The 22,503-nt window shown below is 43.1% G+C and overlaps 1 pseudogene; it reads right to left on the reverse strand.

Moving 5' to 3' along the window:
- Positions 1-14,117: 14,117 nt before the first annotated feature.
- Positions 14,118-20,583, reverse strand: LOC102824780 (annotated as a pseudogene).
- Between the last annotated feature and the right edge of the window lie 1,920 nt (positions 20,584-22,503).

Raw genomic sequence — 22,503 nt, forward strand, 5'->3', positions numbered from 1 at the left:
AACTGTAAGAAACCCCCAAATGGAAAGGCACCCATGGACTAACACCTTTCACTCTGGAGGGCCAGTCAACGAGCCTTTTTTGAAACATATCTACTTAAAAACCATTCTGTATTTGGATGGGGGGGAAATACTTGTCAGGATACAAAGAGAAGTCTAGCTTGCATAACATAATAAGAAAATAATAGACAGCCCAGAGCCAAACGGCATCTTCTGGTCACAATGACCCTTCCCTCCACCCCAGGGGACGCACACTGAGAGGCCACCCAGGACTGCATCTTCTAGAGAGAAGAACCTGCCCAGGAGTGCTTCCAGAAGCTCCCAGCCCTGCTCCTATCTCTCCCTAGCAAAGAGAGACATTCAGGCTGCTCACCTTCCTCCCTGTCCACATCACTGAATGCAGAGCCCACTTGAATGAGAAGAGGGAAAAGAGGACATACAGGGAGGACAGATGATGTCTCAGAACGCTTATCCTCTCCAGGGGTGTGAGGATGAGCATCCTTAGCCCAGGATGGGGAGATGGTTGGATTATGCACAAATTGGAACCTATTCGACCACACTTAACAACAACAGTCTTTCAAGCAGTAGGATAAGAACTAGATGGAAAGGTTGGTTTGAACTACAAGGTGCATGGTTCAAACTCACTAGCTGCTCCTTGGAAACTCTTTACAAGGTGGCTATGAATCAGAACTACTTGACAGAATTTAGTAACAAGTTTTACAGGTTCTAGTTTCTGGAGACTCCGCTGATGAGGCAGATGCTGAGAGCTTTAGTGGTAAGAGAAGAGAGAAGAGCCGAGATGAGTGAAGTGGGAGAGGGCTGTGGGAAGTATTGGTGAAAATGCAGACAGCTGAGTCCCCAATGACCCATCTGCCAGGCTGGACGCTGACCACAACTGGCATTGCTCCTTACTACAGAAGCGATCAGCTTTCATATGCAGGAAAAACAAACATCCTCTTTCCACTGCTCTGTAAGCACGCTTTTCCATGCTGGACACCCCACACCACACCCACTTATCGCTGTTCACTTAAGAGGACGAAGGGTCCATTCTCCTTAATCTTCCTCTTGAGACTCTGAAAACACTGCGGCTGGTGACCTCTGGAACTGACCTGGGGCCTCACGGGAGCTGAGTCAGGGTTCCTGTCAGCTCTCAGCAGAGTTCTGAAGCAGGTGAGCGTGCCTGCCACCAGCCAAGCGGCCTCACCCCCTGCTTCCAGTCCGGTCCGGGAGGTGGAGCATCCAGGATCCACGCTCTGCCTTCCCTCCCCCAAACACTCCTTCCAACGAGGCTGGCATTCTCTTCCGACTGGCTGAATGGATTGTCGCTTATTAAATTCCTTGGGGGATGATCTCATTAAGCCTTATTATGGGTCACTTCTATTTCAAGGAGAATAAATTTGCTGGAATCTTTCTATGGACAACTAGTTAATTGAAACCTGAGGCAGGGGCTGGTTGGGGGTAGGGCAGAGAGCCGGGGAGGGGAGTGACTGGCTGGAAGAAGAAGCTGGAGACACACAGAACGGAAGCTCACCAGCTGCTCCTCGGAAACACTATACAGGGTAGCTATGGGTCGGAACCGACTCGACGGCACTTCACAACAATATGGAGTCCTGCAGCGTAGTGGTTAGGAGTCGGGCTGTAGGGCCGCCAACCTCAAGGTCGGCAATTCGAAACTACCAGCGGCTCCGCGGGAGAAAGATGAGGTGTTCTGCTCCGGTAAAGATTTTCAGCCTCGGAAACCCTGTGCAGGGTCACTATGAGTCGGAACCAACTCCACGGTACTTAACAACAACATATGGAGTCCTGTAGAGTCCTGGTGTGGCGCTGTGGGTTAATAAGCCAGACTGCAAAGCCGTTTGAACTATAAGGTCGGTACTCCTTGGAAATCCTATACAAGGTCGCTATGGCACTTAACAACAATATGGAGTCCTGGTGTGCCTTTGTAGGCTAAAATGCATCAGACTGCAAAGTCGTTTGAATTGCAAGGTCGGTGGTTCAAGCTCACCAGCTGCTTCTGGGAAACCCTATACAGGGTCGCTATGGGTTAGAATCAACTCGACGGCACTTAACAACAACAACATATGGAGTCCTAAGGAGTGGAGTGGTTATGAGTCGGGCTGCTAACCTCAAGGTCAGCAGTTCGAAACTACTATCAGTTGTTCCGCGGGCGTAAGATGAAGCTTTCTGCTCCCATAAAAATTTACAGCCTCGGTAGCCCTGTGCACGGTCGCTATACGGTCGCTATGAGTCGGGTTCTACCGCACACTACCACCAACCACCATATGGAGTCCTGCTGTGGGGTTGTAGAATAAGTACTGGACTGCTAACAATGAGGTCGGTGGTTCAAACCCACCAGTCTCTCCTCTGAAATCCTATGCAGGAAAAAACAAAACAAAACAAAACCCTATACAGGGTCGTCATGAGTTGGAACTACTTAACAACACAAGGTCTGCAGTTCAAAGCCACCCTATACAGGGTCACTATGAGTCAGAATGGACTTAATGGCACTTAACCACAACAACAACATAAACAAGAAATGCAGGTTAGAGAGGGGGTGGGGAGGCGACCAATGCAGCCTAATTGTCTGAGATAGCAGTCTCCCAGATCTCCTCTCTGATGCCCAGATACACGAGTCCAGACCCGCCATGGTGAGATGGGATGTGGCAGCAGAGATGGAAACGAAGGAGATATGAGAGAACTTGGAAACAAATTTGATACAGGAATGAGGCAGAGGAAAGAACTCAAGATGACCTTTAAAGATCCCTGGAGAATGAGGAGAGATTGCCAGAATACAAGTTCAGCAAAGGCCTCAGATCAATGCCAAGTTCATTATTGTCTGAAAAATTGAATCCCTCTTCACTCATTTCTGGAAAAAAGCACCTTTTCCTGTCTCCAGTCTTCTGACTCTTCAACCTTTCATCCAGCTAAGGTGAGCTGAACATGAACAGCTTTCTGGGACTCAACGTAGCCTCATGCAACCCCATGTGTATCAGAGTAGGACTGTGATCTGTACTGTTGGGTTTTGAATTTTATTTTTTAACTTTTTATTATGAACAAATCCGTTTTCAGTTTGAAAATTCATACACATTTGATTTCATCTGACTGATTGCAGTTCCCAGGATGTAACATCATTTATCCCATTTCCTCCCCTAGTTTCCTGTTTTCAGTCCTCCTTTTTTCCTAACCCTTCTGAACTTTGTCCTGGGTAAATTCTGCCCTTTTGATTTCAAATTGTTGATTAGTTTAAGGTGTGAGTACCTGCCAGTTTTGTTTTGTTTTTTTCCTTTTGTTGTTTCATTGTTTTTATTTATTCTTTCTTCTCTTTCAGTTCCTTTGACCACCCCCCCAACCCCCATCATTGGCCTATTGTTAGGCTGAAAATTGAGCAAAGGGAGATGGTGGTGAGCTCATTTCTAGACCTGAAGGGTGACTGAAGGCCAGTTTTCCGATTTCTACAGGATTCCAAGGGTTGATTTTTCTGAAGCAGATCACCAGGACTTTCTTCCAAGGTGCCTCTAGGTGGACTTGAATGTTCAACAGCAAAGGTTATTAACCATGTGTACCCCCCTCCCCCTCTTCCCCCATGAACATTTGGAATGCAAATATAACCAAATACACTTCTTGGGCCAAGGAACTGGAATCCGTTCAGAGCAGTTAGCTGTTCTCAGAATTCAATTTACTTCAATTCCAAAGAAATCAGCAGCATGAAACACAACAAAATGAAACAAAATTACACAGCAAAATGACAGCAATGAATAAATACCAATCAATAATTAGACTGAATATAAATGGATTAAATGCACCAGTCAAGTCAGCAGACTGGATAAGGAAACAAGATCCCTCAATATGCTGTCTACAAGAAATACATCAAAAGATGCAGACAGCCTAACTGCCCATCAACAGAATGGTTAAACAAACTTTGGTACATAGACACAATGGAATACTATGCAACTTGTGAAGAATAATGATGAATCTGAGAAACACTTCACAACATAGATGAACCTGAAGGACATTATGCTGAGTGAAAGCAGTCACTCATAAAAGGACAAGTATTGTATTTGACCAATGTTGTAAGAAATTAAGAAAAGGTTTTCTTAATAAAAGAAATATTCTATGATGGTTACCAGGAGTGGAATCTGTGACGGATACAGGGGAATTATTCGGAGACTAGATGATAGATACATGGATGATGACAGGACAGGTAATATACAACAAGAGGGAAGTTAGCAGAGGAAAGATGAAGGTAGTGGGAGACACAGGAAGAAATACAATAGTTAAAGTGAATAGAGGTAAATGCTGTTAACCATTGGACATGCAGGGGATTGCAATCAAAGTAATGAAGCAAAGTATAGAATTTGATGAATGTGAAACTGATGATTTGCTCTGTAAACAAGTCAATTCACAATAAAAAGTTAAAAAAAAAAAAAAAAAAAAGCCTAAGCTCACTGTATTTCAGGTGTATTGATGGGGTGTGTCGGGGAGTCAACCTTTGGGAGAAGCAATCCTGAGAGCCTGAAAGGGAAGAGAAGTGGTGTCCCTCTCCCGTGCACAATCACACATGATGGAGATCACACATGATGGAGATGGCTAATTCACCCTTGTGGGATGGGGGACCTTTGAGGATCTCAGCCATAGCATAGACTTCTGGTCTCCATATATGGCATGATGACAGTGCACCACACGGTTCTGGCAAATGAGGTAGCTACAAGGATGGAAGATCAGAGCTCTCTCCCCAACTTTCTGGGCACCTGGATTCAGGATTCCTGGATGGTGAAGGGAAAGAGGCTTCAGCAAAGACCAAAATGAACTTTCCTGTCTCGTAGGGGTTGTTAGAGTTGAAATTAAATTGATTGATAGGAAATAAAGAAAACCATGTTCCTTACATATTTGAGTTGTTTGTTGTTATTGTTAAGTGCTGTTGAGTCGGTATTGAGTTGTAGGATTAGATCATTACCCATTATACATGGGAGCTCTGGTAACATTGTTGGTGTTCTTGTGAAGTGCCATTGAGTCGGTTCCAACCCACAGCGACCCTGTAAAGGGTTTCCTAGAGGCAGCTGGTGAGCTTGAACCTCCACCCTTGCACTTCAAACGGCTTTGCAGTCTGGCGCATTAACCCACAGTGCCACACATGTGGTAGTGGCTGTGTGCCGTGAAGTCAGTTCCAACTCATAGCGACTCTGTACAGGGTTTCCGAGGCTGTAAATCTTTACGGGAGCAGAACGCCTCATCTTTCTCCTGTGGAACAGCTGGTGGTTTCGAACTGCTGACCTTTTATTTTATTTAACCACTACGCTACCAGAGCTCCATATTGTTGTTGTCGTCAAGTGCCATCGAGCTCCATATAGTGGGTTATAAATTGGGTAAGGTCAGCAGTTTGAAACTACCACCTGCTCTGCAGAAGGAAGATGAGGCTTTCTGCTCTAATACCATCTCAGAAACCCTATACAGGGTCATTGTGAGTTGGACCAACTCCACAGCACCTAACCACCAACCACACATGAAATCTGGAGTTAAGCTGCTGCTTCTCCACCCCCTTTTCTCCACCAGAAATTTTGCCGAAGCATGCGCTGGTCCAGAATTTATTGTCATTCTATTACCTGTTTCCAGGAATACGGTGTTTTGGGGAGTGAATTGTTTTCCCTTAGACTACCTAGTTATGGGGAGTCCTGGTGGCACTGTAGCACTGGACCGCAAAGTCTGTTTGAACCACAATGGCAGTGGTTCAAACTCACCAGCAGCTCCTCGGAAACCTTATGTTATTGTTAAGTGCTGTTGAGTTGTGACCCTGCATAGGGTTTCTGAAGGAGCAGCTGTTGAGTTTGAACCACCTATCTAATGGTTCAAACCGACCTTGCGGTCCAGTGCTTTGTTCCATAGCGCCACCCTAACCAGGGTTGCTATGAGTTGGACACTACTTATGGTACTTAACACCACCACCAATATAGTGATGAGTCTACATAGCAGGCTGGGGTAGCCCTGATAGAAGGGAAACCCTTTCCAAACTCTCTGCCCTCAAGTTGGTTCCAACTCAGATGACAGACTGGGAAATCCTGTGGGTCTAGTTTTGCTGTGTCCTACAGGGTCACTATGACCCAGAATTTACTCAGGAGCAAAGGGTTTGGTTTTCATTTGGATCCCTAAAAGGAGGCCTAGTAGTGCAATTGCTAAGTACTCAAGCACTCATTGAAAGGCAAGCAATTCACACTTCCCCATTGCTCTGTGGGAGACAGACTTGGCCATCTACTCTCACAAAGATCACAGCTTAGAGAACCCTGTGGGTCACTTTACTCTGTCACAGGGAGTCACTATGAATCAGAATTGATTGTATGGCATTGATAAACAACAGCCTCTCAGAGTAGGGGTTTGTAAGGATTCAACTAAAAAACGTAAATACAAAGTCAAACACACTGCCATCAAATTGACTCTCAGCATCCTTCATAGGGTTTCCAAGGTTGTAAATCTTTACTGGAGCAGAAAGCCTCATCTTTCTCTTGGAGTGGCTGGGAGGTTTGAACTGTTGACCTTGTGCTTAACAATCCAGTGCTTACCCTACAGTGTCACCAGGGCTCCTTAAAAATGTAGCAGATATCCCTGATTGGTGACCACACGCATCGCCGAAGGGGGGAAGTGAGGTAAAAGCAGCAATGAAGCGGCAAGCTAAGCCCTACAATGTTAGGTGGGCTTCTGTGGACCCAGATGGGGACCTGGTTGGCCAGCAGTATGGGGAGACCTGGGGACTCCTGGGCCCAGAGTCAGCAGCATGGCCACAGAGGACTAGATGGAAAGTGAAGCTACCAGCTGATAGGAAGAGAGGGCATACACACAAGAACACCCACACTTGCAGATGGTACCCACGTGACCTGGCCCCGATGAATGGATGATCAGAACTCAACCAGGGGAAGAAAGAAGAGGAAAAAAAAAAGAGTGATCTGATACAATTTGATGAACTTGACCTACACCTATGGATGCAGAAACCCAAAAGAGGGAACAAACCCTTACAGCAAGAAACATTCCCACCCTCTCCACACACAGAGTAGACAGAGATGGGCAACTTGGACAGGTGGCATGGAGGAAGGCAGAATCTCCAGTGAGTACTATCCAGTCTGTCTAGGCGGAGCTGATGAAATGAAACGCAAAAGGGTCACTTGTGATGCAATAGTGAATGATTGTTATCAGGACTGATTGTGAGGGTTGGAAGTGTAAATGTGGATGTTTTGTAGCAAGGAAGGGAGTGATTAATTCACCAGTCTGGGAGCAGAGAGCAGGACCCTACCCAGAGAAGCAGCTAGGCCCGAGATAGAGGCAGAGATGATGACGTGGAGTGATGAAGCGGCTGGGGACTTTGGATCCAGAGAGGGAAAGGGACTGTGTGCTGAAGAGGGGGGTGGGGGGGAAGTGGGGGAGTGTAGGGGGCGGGTTTATAGGATATACCCTTTGGTCGGTTGATGATGCATGGAGGGGATGGAACCTTGGCAATGAAATGATATACAGTGGAATGAATGTAAAACTAGAGTTCTCTCATGTAAAATATCATCATATAATTCACAATAAAACATGAAAAAATGTAGCAAATTTATCATCTTTAAAGCTACACCAGGGCAACTTAGATATTGGCTACCTAAAATGGGGTGTGGGGGCTATAAAGGCACAAAGTAACTGGTTTACAAGTTTTCAAGACAGCGTTTAGTTTCAGAGTATGTGGGGGATGGTAGAATCCCCACTGAATAGTTTTTATCTTGTCTAGACGGGTCTGGTGAAAAGAGTTAGGGATAATATTCTTATGATTCAACAGTAATTGTTATCATAACTAATTGAGACTGTCGTAACAGTAGTTCTGTAACAACAACAACAAAAAAAAAAAAACAACGGGGAGGGCTAGTTAATCTTACAGTCCAGAAACAGAGGACCCTAGGACCATCAAGGGAGAAGAGCACCAATGGAATGTGTGACTCTATCTAGAGAAGCAGTGACACCAGAGATGGAGGCAGAGATGAGGACATGGAGAGAAAGCAGCTAAGGACTCTAGATTCATAGAAAGAGAAAGGTGGCAGGCTTGCAAACTGTGCTCTTTGGTTGTTTAAATGATTATATATTCCTGTTTTTGTGCACATCCAAAAAAACAAAAAGAGAGAGAGAATGATGATTCACAGAGGAGACTGTAATCATTGCAATGAAATGAGTGTAAAATTGATGTTGTAAACAATCACTCCATTCACAATATAAACTTTAAAAATAAATAAATTAGGCTAAAAAAAAAGGTAAATAGTATTTTTGCCTATGACCAGAGATGTTACTGTTGCTCATTACCATCGTGCCAATTCTGACTCATGGCAACCCCAGGTATGTAGGGTAGAACTAATGATTCCATAGGATTTTCTTCAAGGCTGTGACTTTTCTGAAGCAGAGCGCCAGACCTATCATCAGAGAGGTCTTTTTCAGCTAGAGCATTTAACTGTCACACCACCCTGAGCTCTTATGGCCTTGTTGTTGTTAAGTACCATGAAGTCGGTTCCGACTCACAGTAACCCTGCACAGGGTTCCCAAGGCTGTAAATCTTTATGGGAACAGAAAGCCTCATCTTTCTCCCATGGAACGGCTGGTAATTTCCAGGTACCGACCTTGAAGTTAGCAGCCCAATTCATAACCACTACTCTACCAGAGCTCCTTATTATTACCTTTGTTGTTGTTGTTGTTAAGTGCCGTCGAGTCGGTTCCGACCCTTAGCGACCCTTTACAGGGTTTCCGAGGGTGTAAATCTTTACAGGATTAGAAAGCCTCATCTTTCTCCCGCGGAGCAGCTGGTAGTTTCGACCTTAAGGTTCGCAGCCCGACTCGTAACCACTACGCTACCAGAGCTCCTTTGATGGAGAAATTTTACAAATGTTGAGTTTCAACAATTTCCTAAAGTTGTTCAAGTGTCCTCAATGTCTTCCCTCTTCCCTGAAACTTTTTTCTTCAAGCTTAAAAAAAAGATCAGTATAAAATATAATTAGCACACCAATAAAAGCATGTAAGGTCAGACTCACTGGTTGGACAAGGCCCTGGCGGCACTGGACTGCTATACTCAAGGTCAGCAGTTCAAATCCACCAAAAAGTTGAGGTTTGCTCTGGTAAAGACTTGGTGGTGGTAAAGGTTTGATGTGCTGTGGAGTCGGTTCTGACTCATAGCGACCCTGTATAGAATTTCCAAGGCTGTAAATCTTTATGGAAGCAGAAACCCTCATCTTTATTTCGCAGAACGGCTGGTAGTTTCGAACTGCTGACCTAGAGATTAGCAGCCCGACTCATAACCAATAAGCCTCAGAAATCCTACAGAGTCGCTAAGAGTCAGAATCAACTCCAGGGCAGTGAGTGAAGCGTGGCAACGATGGTGAGGTTGGCCCAGGATCGGTTTCGTTCTGCTGTTCTATGAGTCGGTACCGACTCGATGGCACCTAACAACAAATCCCTCAAAGTTTGCTCTCTACTCTGCCCCCTAATGGTGGCTCTAAAACAAACGAGATAACTAAAGAAGTATTTAGGGAAGCTGGACATTAACGAAGTCAGTTAAATTTGCATATCCACAATGCATTGCACAGAACACAACTTTCAGCTTTAAAACTTTAGATGCGCCTTTCGTATGTTCTTAAAATGAGAACACTTTCAAAGAGGAATTGAAGAAAAAGGTAAACGTCACCTACTCTTTCCAGTATATAGTCACCATTAGTGTGTTAGGTGTAACAGTTACCTGAGTAATGTGTCTTACAGTCCAACCGTCTGCTCTGGTTTCTCTTCAAATCGTATAAATCTTTCGCCTTTTACTAAAGATTTCCGTGGAGAGGAACGGTTTGAGTTTCAAGATAATTTTTTGTTAGCCTTCTTAACACAAGGCTTTATAAGTAACCCAAAATAAGATTTGGCTTTGTGGGGGAGCTTGTTGAGATACTGTGATCAAAATAAGATGTGGCTTTGTGGGGGAACTTGTTGAGATACTGTGGTAATAGGTGTTAAGTATGTGCTGCTTCAGGAACCCAATTTTCAGTAATCTTAATGTTTTGCAGCTTTACTTTCCAGTTTTTGCACGCATGTGATATTATTGAAAATACCACTCATTGAGGTAAAGTGCACCTTAATCCTCAAACTGAAGTCTTTGTTTTTCTACATTTTGTGAAGGTCTTGTGCAGCTGATTTGCCTAATGCGGTATGTTCTCTTAAATTTTTGACGGCCTCGGTCCTTTGGTGAGGATTTTTGTTTTCTTTACATTGAGATGTAATCCACACCGAAGGCTGTGCTCTTTGAGCTTCATCAGTAAATGTTTTAAATTCTCTTCACTTTCAGCAAGCAAGGTTGTATCATCTGCATATCACAGGTGGTTAATGAGTCTTCCTCCAATCTTGATGCCCCGTTTCTCATCATAGAACCCAGCTTCTCGGATTATTTGCTCACCATACAGGTTGAGTAAGTATGGTAAAAGAATACAACTCTGTCACACACCTTTTTTGATTTTACACCATTTCAGTGTTCCTATGTTGTGTTTGAACAACTGCTTCTTGGTCCAGGTACAGATTCCTCATGAGCACAATTAAGTGTTCCGGAATGTTGTTGTTAGATGCCATTAAGTTGGTACTGACTCATAGCAACCGTATGCACAACAGAACAAAACACTGCCCGACCCTGGGCCAACCTCACTACTGTTGCCATGCTTGACTCCACCCTACCAAACATGATATCCTTCTCCAGCGACTGGTCCCTCCTGGCATTATGTCCGAAGTATGAGAGACGGAAGTTTGGCCATCCTGACCTCCAAGGAGCACTCTGGCTGCACTTTGAACACAGATCTGTTTGTTCTTTTGGCAGCCTATGGCACTTTCAATATTCTCCTCCAGCACCATAACTCAAATGTGTCGATTCTGATGCTGGAGATAACATGATAGAATTCTGCAAAATCCATGATTTGTTCATTTTAAATACCTTCTTTAGACAGCATAAGAGACGACTATACACATGGACCTCACCAGATGGCATACATAGAAATCAAATTGACTACATCTGCAAAAAGAGATGATGGAAAAGCTCCATATCATCAGTGAAAACAAGGCCAGGTGCAGACTGTGGAACAGACCATCAATTACTTTTATGCAAATTCAAATTGAACCTGAAGAAAGTGAAAACAAGTCCATGAGAGCCAAAATATGACCTTGAATATATCCCACCTGAGTTTAGAGATCATCTGAAGAACAGATTTGATACATTAAACACTCAGGACTGAAGACCAGAAGAGTTGTGGGATGACATCCAGAACATCATACATGAAGAAAGCAAAAAATCATTAAGAAGACAAGAAAGAAGGAAAAGGTCAAAATGTACGTCAGAAGAGACACTGAAACTTGCTCTCCAGCATAGAGATGCTAAAGCAAATGGAAGAAATGAGGAAGTACAAGAGCTGAACAGAAAATTTAAAAGCTCAGCTCGAGAAGATAAAACCAAATATTACCACAAAATATGCAAAGATATGGAATCAGAAAACCAAAAAGGAAGAACACACTCAGCATTTCTCAAGCTGGGGGAACTGAAGAAAAAATTCAAGCCTCGACTTTTGTTATTGAAAGATTATCTGGGCAAATACACAGAGTCATTGTACCAAAAGAAAATGGTTAATGTTCAACTGTTTCAAGAGGTAGCATATGATCAAGAGCCAATGATACTGAAGGAAGAAGTCCAAGGTGCATTGAAGGAATTGGCAAAGAACAAGGCATCAGGAATTGATGGAATAAAAATTGAAATCTTTCAAGAAAGTGAGGTGGCACAGGAGGCACTCACTCATCTATGCCAAGAAATTTGGAAGACAGGTATCTGGACAACTGATTGGAAGAGATCCATATTTGTGCCTATTCCAAAGAGAGGTGACCCAATGGAATGTGGAAATCATCAGACAATCTCTTTGATATCCCATGCGAATAAAGTTTTACTAAAGGTAATACAGAAACAGCTGCAAGCATACATTGACAGAGAACTTCTGGAGGTTCAAGCCGGATTCAGAAGAGACTGTGGTAGGAGGAATATCATTGCTGATGTCTGTTGGATCTTGGCTGAAAGCAGAGAATATCAGAAAGATGTTTACCTGTGCTTTATTGACTACACAAAGGTTTTTGATTGTGTGGATCACGACAAACTATGGACAACATTGTGAAGTATGAGTATTCTGGAACACTTAATTGTGCTCATGAGGAATCTGTGCATGGACCAAGGGGCAGTTTGTACAGAACATGGGAACACTGAATGATTTAAAATTAAGAAAGATGTGCAACAGGGTTGTATTCTTTTACCATACTTATTCAACCTGTATGCTGAGCAAATAATATGAGAAGCTGGGTTCTATGAAGAGAAACGTGGCATCAGGATTGGAGGAAGACTCATTAATATCCTGTGATATGCAGATGATACAATCTTGCTTGCTGAAAGTGAAGAGAACTTAAAACATTTACTGATGAAGATCAAAGATCACAGTCTTCAGTATGGATTACATCTCAATGTAAAGAAAACAAAAATCCTCACCACTGGACCAATTAATAACATTCTTATCAATGGAGAAAAGATTGAAGTTGTCAAGGACTTCATTCTTCTTGCATCAACTATCAACACTCACAGAAAGCAGCAATCAAGAAATCAAAGGACATATTGCATTAGGCAAATCTGCTGCACAAGACCTTTTTAAAGTGTTAAAGAGCAAATATATCAGCTTTAAGACTAAGGTTCACCTGACCCAAGCCATGGTATTTTCAATAACCTCATATGCATGCAAAAGCTGTACAGTAAATACGGAAGACTATAGAAGAATTGACACATTTGAGTGATTATAGTGTTAACTAATTAAAGGTAAAGTGCTGTCAAGTCATACTTCATTTTCTGGTGCAGTGCTGTGTGATAAAAAAACACTGGCCCACAAGGTCAGTGGTTCAAACTCACTAGCTTTATGAACCACAGTTTGCCTCTGATGTCTTTGATGGAGTCATTCCACATCTCAAGTGGTCTTCGGTCATTACATTAGTGTTTAGCCTGTCAAATCTGTTCTTGAGATGGCCTCTAAAATCTGCTGGGATATTTTCAAGGTCATATTTTGACTCTCCTGGACTTGTTTTAATTCTTTTCTGCTTCAACTTGCATTTGCATATGAGCAATTGATAGGTTAGGCAGGAAACAAACAATGAAGTCAGAAGAGGTTCCCAGCATGGAAGAAAGAGCTTGCTAGTACCAACCAGGAGCAGAAAGGGAAGATTTTATATTTTTGTCTTGACATCAGCCATACTGCTTTTACAAATCATAAAAACACCTCGTCAAGGATGGAGTAATGTAACACTCCCCTAAAAGCCTTTCTCCAGATTATGGACATTTGTATTTATCAGTCATCAATTAATGCTTTTTGCATATAAGTGGACCAACAAATTTATTGATTTCAGACTACTCTCTCTTGCCAGTACTATTGTTGTGGGGCTCTGGTGATTATGGGAAGCCATGACTGAATTCCAGACTTGATGTTTATCTTCAATGCTCCATAAACAAAGGCCTTGCTTCTCTGCTCAAGTCCCTTTATCCATAGCCCAGGATAGGGATATGGGAGGAGTTATATGCAATGTTAACATACCTGAACTATGGATTTCAATTTATTCTCTAATGGGAAGAACTATAGACCTCCCCACCCCTCTCCAACCCTTTCATACACCTCAAAGTGAGGCAAGAAGAGGCAAACAGGCAGCTCTTTGCTTAGAGATATATTTGGGCTGTGCTTTGTCCAACCCATACTGTAAGAAAAATGACAGGAGATGTTTGGAAGTTATAAGTATTTGAATAAATACTGTCTTCTTCTTGTAGACCAGTGTTTCTTTCTGAGGTGAGGACTGCAACCTATGTTAGATTCCTTTCCTGAATGGTACAAGCCACTCAAGAAGAGAGACGATGACAGTAGCCAAGGTCGCCAGGAGGGAGTTTAATCAGAATCGACAAGAGTGATGCTGGGGACCATCCAAGGAGCCCTGCTCCCCCCCCCCAGTGTTTATCAGCAGGAGGGGCCTGCCCCTGGGATGCTCTGTTGTCTTCTTGGTTCTATTTTACCTCAAAACTTAAGAGTCTTTGGCTGGAGTTAAGACTCTTCATTGTTTTTATTATTATAGTCATTTTTTTCTGTTGTCGCGAGCATGGATTCTTCATCTCTAGTTTTTGGATTAATACAGTTCAGGAAGTGCTTCATCCTATTTTTGAAGCCCGATTCTGGAGGGCTAGGGTTCTTGTGAGTATGGGCTGTTCTCACTTGTCACTGTGGTATATCACCCTTCAAACTGTGGCTCTGAAAATACTTACACTGAATTAGTGGGCCCAACAAAGGCCGGCCCTGTGAAGTCCAGGGCACCATAGGTTGGGTTGTCCCAGAAATCCCTATTGTCTCAGTGCTGGTTTAATTAAACTCAGCTTGGTTTAATTGTCATTCTTCTCAGATTCTTCCCCTGCAGGGAGTCCAGGAGGTAGCTCTGGGAGCTTCCACTAATGAGAGTGCTTGGCACTCTACTGACAAGGCAAGGTCAAAGCTATGGTTCCTTTTCCTGGGATCTTGGGGTGTCATGTTCAGAGGTGTTCTTGCTGGCCCCTAGTCTTCAGCAGGGTATCTATTTTCTGTGGTTGAGGGGACCTAAGTCCATGGTCCACTACTGGTTTGGATTTTCCTAGGTGTTCTTTGTTCTTTGCCAGCATAGGTACTTGGGCTGAGTCCTTGCTATTGTCGGGCCTTGGGATGAGGCCTTCTCTAGGCTGGTGTTGTTCACTTTGGCTGAACACAAAGCACCTGGGCAGTTGTCATATTTCTAGTGGGCTCTGAGATCTTGGAGATCCATCCACTGGGTAGAAACAGACATTGTGACATTAGCTTGCTTCTGGCTCTACTACAGTGCTTTTAGCTCAATGATCAGCTGTTATTTCATTCTGAATCTGGGGTGTGGAATATTTGGTGGGAAGGGGGAGTTTATAGATGATGCTATTCCTTGGTTAGATTCTCTAGCATGTCCTACTTTGTTATGTACGCTGGGACTGTTACAGTTAGGTCCCTGGATTGCTATGTCTTTATGGGGATTTCTGATATATCTATCTCTAGAATCTTTTTCCTCTGATGAAAATTTAGTTTGGCCAAGATGGATGACCTGAATGATTATGGAATACCAGCATCTGTCTGACTTCTTAGAGGCATTATCACCACTGTTTGCTGCCCCGTGCTTCAGTCTTGTTGACCTCTTACAAGGCTGTCCCTGGACTCACGTATGCTCTTCGCATGAGATCGTCTCCTTCAGAGGCTTTGCTGTGATTTTGCCAGACTCAGGTGTTATTTCTGCAGATTGGTTAGTGATGGTTGGGACCAGGGTGTAGATAGAGCCACAGGCAGCCCTGACAGGAAGGCCAAATACTTGTGTCCAAAAGTAGTCTCTAGTTTCTCGCTGGTTTCCTCAAACAGGGATTGGGACAGCTTAGGGTATATATTCAATGACAGCACCTTGTGAGATCTGTTGGTGCTGATCCTCAGCTGCTGGCATCTAGGGCACAACTTTCTGATGTAGGTCAGGATCAGTGACTGCCTGAAATTCTAGGGACTTGCTTTCTGGAATGTATGCAAAAGGAACCACACTGCCAGGCTGGCAGGATTTGTGCAGTCCCAAGAGAGAAATCTATGGCCAGGGACAGTGTGCTGGTGGATCTGCCAACATTTGGAATCTTGTAACTCTGAAGTATTGTTTGGACCTGGGCGAGCAAGTGTGGCATCAGGAGTGACACAGGGGCTAAGGTGGGTGAGGATAAGTCATAGCCCCATTGATTTCTGTTGCTGTAGGTTGCAGGAGAGTTTCCCTCTACCAGGCTATGTGGTTCCGAGGCAGGGGCTGCTGACCAGCAGAAGGCAGGAACAACAGGATGGACTGCTTGATCTTCTGGGGGCAGACCCCAGTGATGGTAAATCAACCTCTTCTGGAGGTAGATCATGGTGTTTGTGCATGATCCGGGAAGAAGTTCCCAGGAGAGGTCTGAGATGAGCTTTCCTGACATGGAATTTTCCATCATCATCTCAGGAGATTCTGCTGCGTCACAAGGCTCATACTGCGTGAGGCGCTGGGCAAGGCCTCCCAAGGCTGGAGTTGCCTGGGCACCAGGTGCCACTCCAAGGCTTTGCACTCGGCTAGAGTCAGAAATAGGAAACAGATTTGGATTCACTGATGGTCAGATGGAGAGACTCAATTTGGGGTAGACAGAAAAGAAAGTGGCCCTGGCTGGGGTTGGTTACTAGGAAGAAGAGGGAAGAAGGAGAACTCATTTAAGAGAAAAGGAACATTCCAGGAGGGAGGGAACAGGCTCCTGTTCATGGCAAGGCCTTGAGAGTCCATGGTGGTGGGGCAACTAAGGATTCACTGGGTAGACCAAGATCAAATATTGGACTATGTTGCTGGGTCAGATGGACCTCTGAGTCTTGTCTGTCCCCAGGTTTTATATAGTAGTCATTTAGGACTTTAAAGACTGGAGAAAGTAAAATTGAAGCCACAGGATTTGTGACTTTCTGGCAGTGACAGCATTGTGGTGGTTCTATTATGAGCCATTTGGAATCTGAGAAGGCTTGAGGGAGGAGACAAGCATACATGAATCCCAGGTCCCAATGGTTTGGCCACAGGCATCAAAATGATAATTCATGTTGGAAGGAAATGGTTGGCTATTTCCAGGCTGACAGAACAGTATTGAATCTAGCATAAGCTCTCAGGGATTTGATGTGTCTGTGGAACATATCAGACATATATGTACTCCTCTTCCAGAAATGCACCCTTTTTTTGAATTGTACATCAAGGACTTTGAGGACTGAATTGGACACACCCAAAGCCAAAGGATTTGTGGTGTTCTAGCAGTGATGGTTTGGTTCTGGTCCATTATGAACTATTCAGAATCAGAGAAGGCTTGGATGGATGGGAGAAGCTTACATGAACGTCAGATACTGTGGGAAATTGTCACAGGTTTGGCACCACCAGCATTAGAATTATTATTTATGATGGAAGGAACTTGTTGGCTATTTCCATGCTGTACTAACAATGTTGGATCTGGCATAAGCTGTCTCAGAAATGTCTTCACATGTTTTTGGAGTCTCCTCTTCTGGAAATGCACCAGTCTGTGACTTAGGTATCAAGGACATTATAAACTGAAACAGGAAACTCAATAGCCAGAGAATTTGTGATGTTCTGGCAGTGATGGCTTTGTTCTGAGTCTACTATGAACCATTCATAATCATAGAAGTCCTGGATGAATGGGACAAGCATACACGAGCCCCAGGTATTATGGGAAATGGTCACAGTAAACTGGTTGTGTATTCCCAGCATGGTCTACAATGTTGGGTCTGGCATAAGCTGCCTCGGGGATTTCTGGATAGATCTGCAGGGTCTCCTCTTCTGGCTACGCAACCATTTTTTACATTGACCTCAAGAAGCCTGAAGTCTTCAGAACTGAGGAATAAGCCCATAAGATGTTCCAGATTAGTGAGTTCTGTGTTCAGGGACAGCAAAGGGACATGGGATGATCTCAAGGGCTACTGAACTTGACTCCTATGAACAAATGAGTAGTTGTTACTCATGATCTCTTCCTGGTTTACAGGAACCCTAGGTTTCCCAAGGCTTAAAATAGACATAGTCCCGAGATCCCCAGGCACATCTGGCTGTTGAAATCCCTGCTTTGTGCACTCTTGGATGCTGTCCATAACAGATGAATGAGCATCTGTTTGCATTAAGGATTTTTGATTATTCATTGTGATAATGTGGACATTAAATGTCACAGATAAAGCTCTCTGGAGTCCTTGGCACCCATCTGTAGACTCTGCTGAGAGACTTTAGACAAGCAAGCGTAGTGCTGAGATGCCTTCACTGAAGTAGAGGCAATCGGGGTGTTTTTACCTGCCAACAGTTGTTGGATCTTCAAAGTCATGGCAACAGGGTTTGTAGACAGAAACCACAACGTTCTTCGCGCTTGAGGAAACCAGCTTGGTCTGGAAAGGGAAACATGGATGCTGTTAGAGACGCAGTGCCATCTGCTTCCTAGGAGTAGTGTGGTTGGGGGATTGGCCTTGCTCTCCCCTAGGTCTATAAGCCCTGAGCATTCCCTTGGGAAACCACCACTTAGCACTTTAGGTATGGCTTGATCTTCTCTTGTAGGGCAAGATTCAGACAACTGATGGGAGTGCAGGCCTCTAAGAGAAGACTGGGAAGTGGATCAATTCTCCATTGAACTATACTAAGAATTTGAACTAGAAGGAAACCAGGCATGAGAGGCTGTTAGGTATTTGCAGAATAAGCTTCACCAGGCATATCATCCATGTCTGTTACCCATACTCTGGATGAAGCCTTCCTTGTAGGGACAGTGTATTGGTGGGAGTGTGGATTGTCCTGTGTCCAGCACCAGGGGATCTGCTTTCAAAAGAATGTAGCTGCAAAAGAAATATGATCATGGTGACTGATTTATGCCAAATCCAATCTCTGGACTGGATAACTTGTCTCTTAGCTGATTTCCAGTTCAAGTAGAGTCTTTTATACATCACATACTTTTCCAATGTGACACTGGTACTGAGCAGTTTGGGATTCTATTCTCTTCTGGAATGTCTGATTACCTTTGTCCTAGCAACTCTCCCAACTAGTGAACTAGCCGCTCTTCCCATATGTTTGTCTCCCTCCCACATACTATCTCCTCTCCTCATCATGGTCCCTGGTCAAACCAAGATGTCATCACAGGCCAGACTGAGACTAGGGAGACAACAAAGAATAAGAAGTCACCTTGTCATGAGAGAGAGCCACTCTTGCAGTCTCAGAATCTTCCTGGGAAGCTGTTAGCTAAGGAAACAGGAGACAGTGTTAGAAGACAGGCGATCAGGGGCATTCTATAGGACACTGAGTAGTAATTCCTTTGACTCCCAGTAAAGGAGACTGAAGTTTCCTGAAAGTCCTGCTGTAAGGCCCGTATGTGTACAATGTAAACACTTCCAATGTGAAGCTGTCTCATTTCTAATCTCATCTGATAGTCACAATCACAGTGTGAGTGAGGCAGGATCATCAGGGTTATACCAATTTTCTGAAAAACAAGATTGAGACATGGAGATTTCATAGTGTCATTAAAACTAGTGCATAATTACATCTTCATTCCCAGAAAGGTAAGGTAGAGAAATTTAGGTATTCTCAGACTCTGATACCCCATTCTAGGATGATTTGTGGAAAATCATCAATTTGGGCAACTTCAGTATTCAGGACCTCACCTCACCCCTGGCACCAAAGGTTAGAGTAGGTCAGTGTCCATGGGGACCTCACTCAGAGTGAAAGGGAATTAGAGGAGAGATTGGAACTTGACATCTTGCAGTAGCATTTCTAGTCCTTTTGTTGAATCTTCAGTATCACTTAAAAACAGAAAAGTTAGAATGTGAAGTTTTGACATATATTTTTTTTCATGTCCATACATTACAAACAGGTTTAATGAGACAAAGCCTATAAACATTTTATATTAAATTTTTATTTATAATTTCTTATACATTCCCTTACTCTAGTCTCTCTTTTAACCCCTATATTTGCCTACTACACACATTTCTGTTTGTATTTCTAACTCTTCTACGTTCTTCCAAACTCCATGCTTTCCACCCCATCTCTAGGATAATTTTGTGGCATATTCATGATGACATAAGGAGCTTTGGTGGTGTAGTAAGTAGGTGTTAAACTGGCCTTCCAACTAAAAGATGACAGTTTAAACCTTCCAGCCACTCCACATGAGAAAGATATGATGGTCTACTTCCAAAAGGTTTTATGGCCTCAGAAACCCAGTGGAGCAATTTTACTCTGGCCTATAGCATTGGTAGAGTCCTGGTGTGGCACTGTGGGTTAATGTACTGCATGCAGTTTGAACTGCAAAGTTGGCTGTTCAAGCTCACCAGCTGCTCCTTGGAAACCCTATACAGGGTTGCTATGGGTCAGAATCGACTCAATGGCACTCAACAACAACAACAATAGGATTGGTATGATTTGTAATCAACTTGGCGGCATTGGGTTTGGTGTGTTTTTTGGTAGGACGAACAGAAGAAAGAGTGAAACAGATTAATGGATGTGAAGTTCCACTAGGCAAAGGCTTTATAAAGAACCAGCAATGAAGAAACCAGCCCAAACTGGGAGGTCAGTGGGATAGATAAATTTCTCATCTTTGAGGCCTCAACCCTAGTCAGGAGGTGACGTTCTTGACTCAAATTAGAGCATGTTGCATGGAGGCCTGCCTTGAAAGGAATTGTTTCTAGGCTTTAAGAAGTAAACGACTATTCAAGGAAAACTTGTATTGATAATTCTGAGGTGGAGGGATAAGGAGAAAAACTGAGTTTAAAAGCTTCTTGTCTGAGACTTAACAGTTCAATAGTGGTCAGAGTATTTCCTTACCTGGCAATCGCTCCTGTTAGGTTCCAGCATCAATCCGTGGCTTATCTTTTTCATTTGCCTTATAATTAGCACAATGCAGAAGATAGAGCCATAAGTATATATGGGATATCCAAGGTCTATCCAAACAAAAGGAGGAAGCAACATGGTCTAAGCCTCATTATCATGAGGAGACCTAGTCATCCCTCTATGTAGGAGTCCAGGGTCCTGGTGCCTAATGACTCCCAGTGTTAAGCTTTGTCCTCTCTACCTAATAGACAACCAACCAGAGCTTCACAAAACCCTCCTGTGACATGAGACAGGTGTGGTGGCCAAGCTGTTATTATTCTTAGGGAAGACTGATGTGGTGCTTCTGTTTGCAAGTGAGAACCTCTGGTTATCTGTAAAGGTTTCAGAGCATGCAATAAAGGTGCCATGGCCATAGGCAATACCGTCTCTCTCCACTCCCCACACCAGCCTGATAGGGCAGCATTCTGTTACTACAGTCTAATCACTCCTCCCCAGAAACTCATCTGTATAAGAAAGTGTAGCCAGGACAGAGGACTTCCACTTACTGCTACATCTGTACTAGAAAAAGACCTGAAAGACACACAAGAGGTCCAGGGCAGGCAGAGTCTGGTTAAAGTTTGGGAATGGAGAGCTTTGATATTATAAATGATGAGTGATTTAGTAACAAGAAGTACAGGAAGGGAACCAAAGCTGATGTGACAGGTAAAATCAAGGAGTCAGTACCTTTAAATGACATGTAGGAACAAGGAAGGATGCTTGCAGTCTAGTGGAAAGGAAGAGATTGTAAGCACTCCTTCTATGGACACAGGAAAGAGCCTTACCTCTTGCCTGTCCAAGGCCAGGCTTTCCAGTGCTGGTTTTACAGATGTTACGGCTTCTACTTGCTCAGGGAGACTACCTGAAGAGATGGGTGAGTATCCACTTTAGACAAAGGGTCACAAACTAGTTACTTGTGGATGGATTTACTCAGCTTCTCTATATGTATGATGTTTGTTTTGAGAAGTTTTTGTTTTTTTAAAAATTTCTCTAATATTTACTATGTCCTCTGATGATTGTAGGCTTATTTTGCTGGTCTTTTTCTAATTGTTGGAGATGTGTTAATGTGCTGATTTTGGCTCTTCCTTCTTTTTGGATATAAATTGATATAAATTGCCCTCTCAGCACTGCTTCTGCTGTGTCCCAAAGGTTTTGATATGTTGTATTTTCATTCTCATTTGTTTTTAGGAATTTTTAAATTTCATTTATTATTTGCTCTACTACCCAGACTCGATGGCACTTAACAACAACAACAACCCCGTAGCTTTTAAGCAGGGTGTTATTCAGTTTCCCTGTATTTGATTTTGTTTCCTTGATTGTCCTATTGTTGATTTCTAATCCTATAGCATTGTGATCTGAGAAGATGTTTTGTAGTATTTTGATGTTTTAAAATTTATTGAGATTTGCTTTGTGGCCTAACACATGCTCAATTCTGGAGAATGTTCCATGGGTATTGGAAAAAAATGTGTATTGTGCTGTTGTTGGGTTGAGTGCTTTGTACAAATCTATAAGATCAAGTTGATTGATTGTGTTCAGTTCTTCTGTGTCTTTGTTGAGTTTCTTTCTGATTGATCTATCCTTTGCCAGAAGTGGAGTATTAAAATCTCCCACTATTATTGTAGAGTTGCCTATTTCTTTCTTCAATTCTATTAGGATTTAATTTATGTATTTTGGGGATCTTTCATTGGAAGCATAGATGTTTATTATGGTTATGTCCTCTTGTTCAATTGACCCTTTAATCATAAGATAATGTCCTTCTTTGTCTCTTATTCTGGTTTTTGCCTTCAAGTTTATTTTATCTGAGATTAATATTGCCACTGCTACTCATTTTTTATTGCAATTAGCGTGATACCATCTTTTAATTTTTAATCTCTTTAATTTTTAATCTTTGTGCATAAGGTGTGTCTCTCGCAGACAGCATATTGAAGGATCCTGTTTTCTTATCCATTCTGCTACTCTTCGTCTCTTGACTGGTACATTTAATCCATTGATTTCAGGGTAATTATTGATAGGTATGGATTG

The sequence above is a fragment of the Chrysochloris asiatica genome, unplaced genomic scaffold, assembly GCF_000296735.1.
Source record: "Chrysochloris asiatica unplaced genomic scaffold, ChrAsi1.0 scaffold00015, whole genome shotgun sequence".
In the NCBI taxonomy this organism is placed as follows: domain Eukaryota; kingdom Metazoa; phylum Chordata; class Mammalia; order Afrosoricida; family Chrysochloridae; genus Chrysochloris; species Chrysochloris asiatica.